General features: G+C 39.8%; 1 protein-coding gene across 1 annotated transcript in view; it reads right to left on the minus strand.

Moving 5' to 3' along the window:
- Positions 1-2578, minus strand: part of LOC128252319 (octopamine receptor beta-2R) — a 46474-nt gene extending 43896 nt beyond the window's left edge. The window contains 1 exon segment of the mRNA XM_052979957.1: positions 1631-2578. The gene's annotated coding sequence lies outside the window, so the exon portion shown is untranslated.
- Positions 2579-8846: the final 6268 nt, after the last annotated feature.

Genomic DNA, 8846 nt, shown 5'->3' on the forward strand with positions numbered 1-8846 from the left:
AGGTATATACCAAAGAACTTTTAACTTGATATTTCATTTCATTCATAATTCTTCCAAAGTTAAGATTCTAAGCAAAAAAAACAAAAGAAAATGATCATGAGCTACATTTTCTATGGGAATAAATGTAGAAATTTACAGTGACTAGTAGGTATTTCCCATTCGAATCGCTCGACTATTATGCTCTCCAGCTTGTAGGTGTGTGTGTGTGTGTGTTTGTAAATGCTGTGGGCCTTGTCGATAATTTTCTGCCTTTCTACACACTCAAAGACTGCCTTTGACACAGCCACGAACATCTTCGGCGTGGCAGAGCTTTTGAGTCCACAAATTACATTGAAAATTCCTGCTTGATTGAAGTTGATTGAGCAAGAAAATGCCGCCAACGCCCCAGATTCGCTGGCGGGCAAACACATAGCCCAGCAACTCCGCTTTTCCCCCGAGAAGTCGCGTTTTAAGGAAAAGTTTTTAACACCTGTCGCCAACTCTCGCTGTCATCCCCCGTGTCATTAAGTATGCGCAGTGGGGGCTGGTTGGTTGTATGTTCAATCGGCCTGCGGTTATTTGCCGATTTAACGTGTATTTCCGATACATGCCGCAAGCCAGCTTCGCCACTCGAAGCTCAAAGTATCATAATTAATGAGCCAGTCCACTCCCAAGGCCCGCCTTCCACCACAAAACTAGGCGTGGCCGCTCCCCAATGTGTAATCTCATTTAAATTGCGTTTTCAATGGGGCCGCTTGCAAAAATACAATGGCATTATGCCTGCATTTGACGCTCTTTTGGCCACTGATGTTGAATGCGAATTCAGGTCTTAATTCCCAGTGATAGTATTTCTGTTGAATGCGGTTCATTATTATTGTTTGCAATATAGCACTCAATAAATCTTTTTACTTTTCACCCTCTGCGAAAAATTATTTCTGATAAGCAAAATACTGATTACAAATAATTGATGGATCAGAAAACTATATTAAATTCGACATAGATTAGATTTGTAGGACAGTGATGGCTTGGTAAGATAATTCGAGTTTTAAAAACAGTTTTAAATGTACTAAACCTGGTTATATGTATCGTAATATAACTTGTTATCACTAAACGGTTGATATTTGATAAAGTTTAAAAACTCTACATGTAGAAAACTATTTTAGCTTAAAAAGACTTAGAGTCGGTAAGATTTGAAGCAAATAAATTTTAAGATGCTGAAGATCATGCATTTAATTTGAGATTAAAACAATTGCGTCATGTAAGCTGTAATCAACCACTTGGAATCACATTCAATACCGCTAACGACTCTACTCCACAATTAATCAGATTGAAAAATAATAACCCCGTGTTAAGCAAATTCAAGTCGGGAAACCGCCCTGTTTCAATCAGCTTATATCTCAACGCTCGCTGAGCTCTGGGCATAAAACATCGTCAGCTAAACTGTCTTTTATCAGTGAAGCGTACTGTATTTAATTTATGGAAGCTGTAGATTGGTTTACGTATAAGCTGATTGCGAGATTATTGGGCAAACACTGGGTCCGTTCTGTCTGGCATATAGCAAACCCATGGCGCAGACAGTATACACTCGAACTGAGACAAATACTCAATGCTTTGTTAATTAATATCAAATATTATTTAGTTTGATACTCACCATATAGTGGATGGATGTCGCAGGTTCTCGTTGCCGAAGATTTGCCAAGAAGTTAAAAGCCAAGTCAACAGCCGAACAAAACACACAGAGAAATTCGCAATGACTTAGGGGGAACTGAATTTGCATTTGAAATCTTGAGAGTTTTCGGCTCCGAAGAGTGGAAATGCAAATCGAATAAATAGAAAATAAATAGAAGGCACTGGCAAATAAAATCACTCAGTGCACACAGAGCGACCGAGAGTGAGCCCTTAAAGGAATGACTTTGCCATCATCCGCCCATTGTCATAATCATCTTCATCTTCATCTTCATCGTCGTCGCCCTCCAAGATTCTGTGGATGCGTTTGTTGTGGCTTTAAGTGTGTGTGACCCCAGAGGCACTGGCAGTGGGTGAAAACGGGGGATGGGCTGTATGCCGCATTCTGGGAGGTGCTGAAATGCTGACTATGCTGCTCAGCCCGGTCATGTTGCGTGCCGAGCAGCTTAAGTCGTTATGAGATGACAATTTCTATACCGACTCACTTGCGACTGAGCTGCGACTGAGCTGCGACAGAGCAGCGGCAATATCAACACTTCCGTTTGGCATACACTAAAAAATACACATTTCTGTAAGCTATCGAATTGCGAGGGCATTTTACCAAGTCTCTAATATGCCATGTTCCTTAAAGCATTTTAATTCGGTCTGGAAAATTTCATGGACATAATCTTAAATCACCGTATAATAGCAATCATATGTTTTAGTTATTATGAGTATCATTATTATAACCATTAAAAAATTATATATTTTTTACTGGCCCGTTCCGGTTTATGCACTCAAATAGTTTTCTGAATAATATTTAGCAGCTTAAATGGTTATTTCTTTGAATTTACTAAAATTGGTAATTTATGTATACACAAATTACTTTGTAAATTGAGTTTAAATTAGGTTTCGACAATTAAAAGAGGAATACCATAATTGTCTTGGCTTATAAATTAAAATTCGATTGGACAAAAAGGCATTGGTTATTTATTTTAATAAGAGAAACAGTCTAAGATCAAGTTTTTCTTCGAAGATATTTATAGACCATTGATCATCGTTGATGTTATTTTTTTATGTGTATTTTTTAGCACCTTCCCCCACCAACCCTTATCCAGCATTTTTGATTGCAGTGCCCGGGGCACTTGGCATTACAAGTGTGTGTTCGGCTGCGGGACTTGGCTTATAGACAACGTTCTCGGGCCTGATGAGTGGCTCTGCCGTCGGTGATTCGCTTTGGCAGTTCTTATTTATGTTATCGCTATCGCCAATTCCACCGCTTCTGGTTATATTTCCCCCGCCAGCGTGTTGGACTCGATTGTTGCATTTGCGCAGGGCACATAACAAATAACTCTGGTGATTGCGATTAGGGTTTGTGCATTTTTTACGGCATTTCGCTTCGCTTAGTTTATTTTTTCGCATATATTTCTCCTTTCGCCGTTTGGCATGTAAAACTAAACGAACGTGCGACGTGTGGCATTTGTTTGTTTTACATTTGCGCGACAACATTTTATTAATTGCACAAAATAATCACAGAAACGAAACCAAAAACTAAACGGAAAACGGCAAACGGCAAATGGCAAACGACAAACGACCAGAGCGGAAAGCACAAGGGCAAGAGACAAGACCAGATGCAATATTTTCAAAAATATATATTTTCCGCGAAGGCTGCTCACTTTTTGTTTTAATTTGATATTCGCACACAAGATATTCTTAAATTAACTGCAAAATGCATTTGGCGGCCCAGCGGAAGCGAGCGCACAATGTCACCCAGCAAGACGGCCAGACCGACGGCCACCGCTGCGTATACGCAATGGCACGCGCGCGCGACGTTGAGCGAAATTCATTCGTACCGTTGCCAGCAATCAATGCGCTTGTAATCTCCAGCTATAATCATTAACTCGCTGCTGCCTGCTTCTTTGTTATTTTTTTGGATTTTTTTTTTTTGTATTAGAGCCCTTCTCTGGGACTTGTATCCCGAATGTGTAGCGCGCCTATTTCCTCTCAGCATGCGACTGCGACTGCGAGTGCTTACGAATATCTTAAACGGGCCAAATTGGCGAGCGGACTGCGAACTGCGAACCTCTGACTGCGATTGCGACTGCGGACTGTGAACTGCGACTGCGACTGCGGCTGGCTGACAGACGAATGAACTGCCGAATTTCCCTGAGCGTCGCACGAAGCTCGGAAGCTCGAAAACTCGGCAACTCGGCAATTCGGAAGCCCACACTGACACACTTACAGGCTGCGTTCCTAGCTCGGAATCGGAATGTGCCCCAATACGAGTGCACAGACGGAGCTGTTCTGCCCGCCCTCTGCCAGCGTCGCTGCTTCCGTCCGCTGCCACTGAGAGTTGCCGTCGGCTGCGCGCATGTTGCACTCAAAGCGGGCCGTCGCTCAGTCGCTCAAGCGCTCGCCCATTCGCCCGCTCACCCACTCAAAAGTGAGAACGCGAACGCCCGAGCGCTCCACTGTTAGCCGGCTGTTAACTGCTCGGCAGAGCGACCTGTAAATGTGTGTTAATGGGTTACAGCCTTACAGAGCTGTTGTTGCCACAGCAGACGGGATGCTGTTGCTCAGGCGACAAATGCATTTTATCAAATAGACACCTTAGTTTTACTTGCTCTTAGATACTATTAGTTAGCTTAAACAAATACAAAACCTTTTTTTTTTAAGTAAATATAATATTTTACGGCCCTTGTAATGAGTTTTGTCGAAAAGAATAAGGCAGATATATGGAACCCACATGTATAATAAATATTTTTTATTGATGTTATAAATATTTTTTATTAATATTGTAAATATTTTTTATTAACAAGGAAACTATGTGATTCTTGTAAGAGCCATATAGTCTTAAGGGGATCTAATATATTATTTCCTTCGCAACAATTGATTACATATATCTTTTGTGCTATAAAAAAAATCCTGGCTAAAATCTAAAAAAAAATCTACTTAATTTTGAAGCCTAAAATTAAAAAATAAAACTTATTTTACATATTATAGCTTTGTTAATTGATATTTATTAATTACGATGAAATTTTAAGTTTAATTATCTTTTGAAATATTAAACTGTATTCTTGTTAAATAATTGAAAGCAAACTTAAGCACGATCTTAAAATATATTTCAATTATAATTAAGGTCTGCTCAATTTTGTAGCCTTAAATCAAAAAAATTTCTTTTCCACCTTAGAACATTTTTGTAATGATAAGAATGAAGTTCTTAAAAATTGTCGTGGTAGTTAGATTAAATGAGAAAAACTATGGAAAAAGTAGGTAGGTACCAGTTTTCTTCACAAAATGTGATATTAAACTTTTACATGTTTACGCTTTAAATGTCACGACATTTTTTAACTGGTTAAAGTTGCCATTGTTTGATTGATAGCACTTTAAAATATACAAAATAATGAAGTATTCAATAACGAATTTTGAAAAAATCTTGAATGAGGATGAGAAAAGAATTAAGTCGTAAAGCATTGGCATCAAATTGTGACCCAGCTGTTGCGCAGATTTTTCCTCAGAGTGTTGCTATCACTTGATGAAAATGTTTCGCATACGCTGTGCTGTCTGATTGCCCTTGTATTACAAGCGGCTCAATATTGGCGTGACAGAGCGGCCTGCCTAAGCCATTAAATGCATGACAAATTTGGCTTGTCAACAAGCGGAAGACGAGGCAAAAGTTTTCCCAGCCATAAATTAGCGCTACGCAGCTCGCCCACGAAAAAGTCGCAAAGTAAATTCCAATTAAAATTTCAGCGTAAATTCCGCAAAATGTAAATTATTCGAAATGAAGTCGTCGCTGGCGTTTGGCGCAGCGGTGTTTTGTCGGTGTTTTTGCATTTGCGGTTGCGGCGGCGCCAGTCAGCAAACACCCGTCGCTGAAAAGAGGACACACACACAGTACACCACCCGCGGCGCCCGAACCCCCCGACCCACACACGTAATCACCCCTTTTCAGCGTTCGGTTAAATTGTTTGTCTTCGCCTGACGTCCTCTCAGAATCCCGTCATCGAAATCCGAACTTACGGCCGGGCTGAGGGCTCCCCGCAACTTGAAATTGCTTTGTGGGGAATCCTTTAAGTAGACTATAAATACAAGCATCCCTCTAACGCAGGCGAAGGAAGAATAACGCCTTGCAGCAATTCTGACATCAAACGTCTTCACCTCTCGGAATCGGAGCCTGCATGAGTGTACGCTGCCACATATCGATATATTGACGGCTGTCAGAAAAGTCTGGCATTGCCAGCAGATACGAGCGCACACGTGGGACTATTAGACTTCAATAAATTCAATTTACACAAATTTCAAATCCGACGCCCAACCCTCGACATGATGGAACGCCCTTGGCACAAGACGCAACCTGCATCCGCAAACAAATCAAAAGGCAAATACAAAAAAAACAAGATCCCAATCGCCAGGGTCAGCGCGAATATCAGGTGCCCTTTAATTTGGACCTTCAATCTGAAAACTAGAAGGCAAAGACTAATTGTTAATTTAATTAAATTAATTAATTTGTTTAATTTTTAAACTGTCAAATCATATACAAAATTAATGTTTAAAACCTACTTTAAGCTTAGCATGAAGGTAATCTAATATAATAAATTATTTGTATTTACGTTGTTTACAAATATTGTGTTTTTTTGACATGAATCTTTGAAATTTTTATTAATTGAGTATTATAAGCCCTGCCCGGCAAATATACTTATATTTGTAGAGCTTGTCACAACAAATATATTATACAAATATATCCTAAACACTTTAAGCCAAATACTTATTTATTTACAATAATTATGATTATGGGGTTACAATTTTTTAAAGTATCTTTTTAATGTTTTATTAGAAATGTTATTAGTTTTGTAATAATGTGTTTGCTGTATGTGTTTTTTATGTCTTTATTTTGTTTATAGGTTATATATTTATTTATTAATTTATATCAATGTATATTGAATTTTGAAACTTAATGGAAATTTATGAACTAAAAGGAAATATCTATAATTAAATTATGTATTACTTTTCCCACAGAACTTAAATGCAAAGCAAATTTACTTGTTAAGCCCTTGTAAGTCATACAATGTTAATAATGTGCATTTGCTCTAAGGGAAAACTTTATAACTCAAATCGAAAAGCAAGGCAAGCCATTTAATCTTGTTGAGGGTATTTCCCGAACAAGAGTCAATCCTTATGCCAACTCATATAAACAAGGCGCTCGCTCACATGACACATACAAGGAAATTTAAATTGGGCGCACGTTGTAAGACAAACATCAAGGGACCGGTCCCAAAGGCTTCCCTTTGACTCTCAGCCACTCTGGTATTAGTCGTGTTTGCGGCCAAATAACCAAAAAGTATTGGAACAAACCTTCAGCTGCATCTGTCGAGCGTTTTTGGTGGGGTTGTTGGTTAATGTGGCCAAAAGGATGGGATGGCTACGGCTGCCAGGCTGCACTAAGCGGATTCCGCTGGCAGGGATCCTGTCAAATTGCCAGGCGACAGTCGCGCCTGTCATACCCTCTTCTATACCCTCTCCAAGGAACACAGCCGCCGCTCAAATGCAGCTCAATATGCGACGTTCGACGCCAAACTGTTTGGTCCAAAATCGAACGTTGCGTGGCATGCGGGCAGCATAGCAAATGACTTTTGATTGACATGTTTGACATTTTGCACGACTGGCAAAAATTGCTGTCTCCGCCTCACACCACGCCCACATTTATTGCATTTTAAATGCGTCAGCATAATTCTGCACGTTTTTTTTTTTTTAAATAAAACTTTCCGGGGAGCGAAGGGGATGCACACAAAAAAAGATGTGGTTAATCCATTTATAGGGAATTTGAATATGAAAGATTTGAAGGTTTAAGTTTATAAATTAAAGTATAGCATTAAGAGAACTATGTCAAATAGTTAGAAATATTTTTAACAAATACTAATTTTATTACCTTAAAATATCTACAGAAAGTTTAGTTTTTCCATTAAATCTCTTTTTCCTAAGTAGCAATCTATCTAGTTGAACTTTATATTTGTTTTTGTGGGTGCCTGCTTTCTGCTGTAAAATTGAAAAGCTTGCAGCTTTTCGGCTGAAAGTCCAACAATTCACATTCGGAGTAACTATACCATGTGCTCGTCTATCCCTAAGGTTGTGGCTGCTTCAATTGTTCCAAAAGGAAAATAACCTCAAGACCCTCTCCTGCGCATGCTTTCCTGCTGGTAAAAGGGAAAACAAAGAACAAAATAAAGGGCGGAGCGGGGGCGGGCCGGGGGCGGGGCCTTTATACACACATACATTTTCACAGTTCAATGCACAATTGATGGCAACAAAGCGCAAATGGAAGCGCCGCTCCTAGAGCTCCGCCAACAATACCCAGCATATGAGTGGATTATGGCCCAGCAGGCACTGGCAACCGATTCCGATTGCGATGCCGATACCAAGCGATGCCGCATATATGAGTATGCGATTCGATTCCATTTCGTTTGCTCCACCGAATTATGGCAGACATGCGGTCAGGCATCCAGGGGAAGCTGCCAAAGGGCCACTAATGATGACTAAAGTCCATTAGGTCGGCCATGTCAGCAGCAGCGGCCAAAGACAACGGCCCAATTGGCCATCAAAAGGGCCAAAGGACATGGGGCCCGGATCGAATTATTTGAATGCCGCAGGGTGCAGGATAGACTAATGGGTATCTTAACCCCTCAGAGAGGAGATACACAAATAATGGTTTGATATTGCCTCTCAATTTCTTATTATTTTGCTCGATATTTTTAACAATTTTACTGCAGGGATACCCTAAAAAGTTTTCTTTGCCATAGTATGACTTTCTGTACAGCAAAACTAATTAATAACCGAAAGTTTGTTACGGCAAAGTGGCATTGAAAAGTTTCCAATTTTAATTTAATATAGCATACTTTTCGAGCGCTGTTGAGGTCCAAGCCAATAACCATTTATTGAGCCATCGATTGACAATCTGTACGTGCAGCAGTTGTTTGAAAATGACTCTTTAGCCGCTGGCCAACATATTAAAATTATATTGCCGACGAAACCAGGTTACTGGGCCCAAAATCATATCGAATTATGAACAAATGGTTGCCGCAAAACCATTTAATTGACTTTTGCACCGAATGGCCATGGAAACAAATGCAATAACAATAATCGTCATAAACATGGACATAATGTAATATGTATTTCGTGTGGCTGCTGGCTTTTCTCCCCTGAAC

The sequence above is a fragment of the Drosophila gunungcola genome, chromosome 3R (assembly GCF_025200985.1).
Source record: "Drosophila gunungcola strain Sukarami chromosome 3R, Dgunungcola_SK_2, whole genome shotgun sequence".
NCBI lineage: Eukaryota > Metazoa > Arthropoda > Insecta > Diptera > Drosophilidae > Drosophila > Drosophila gunungcola.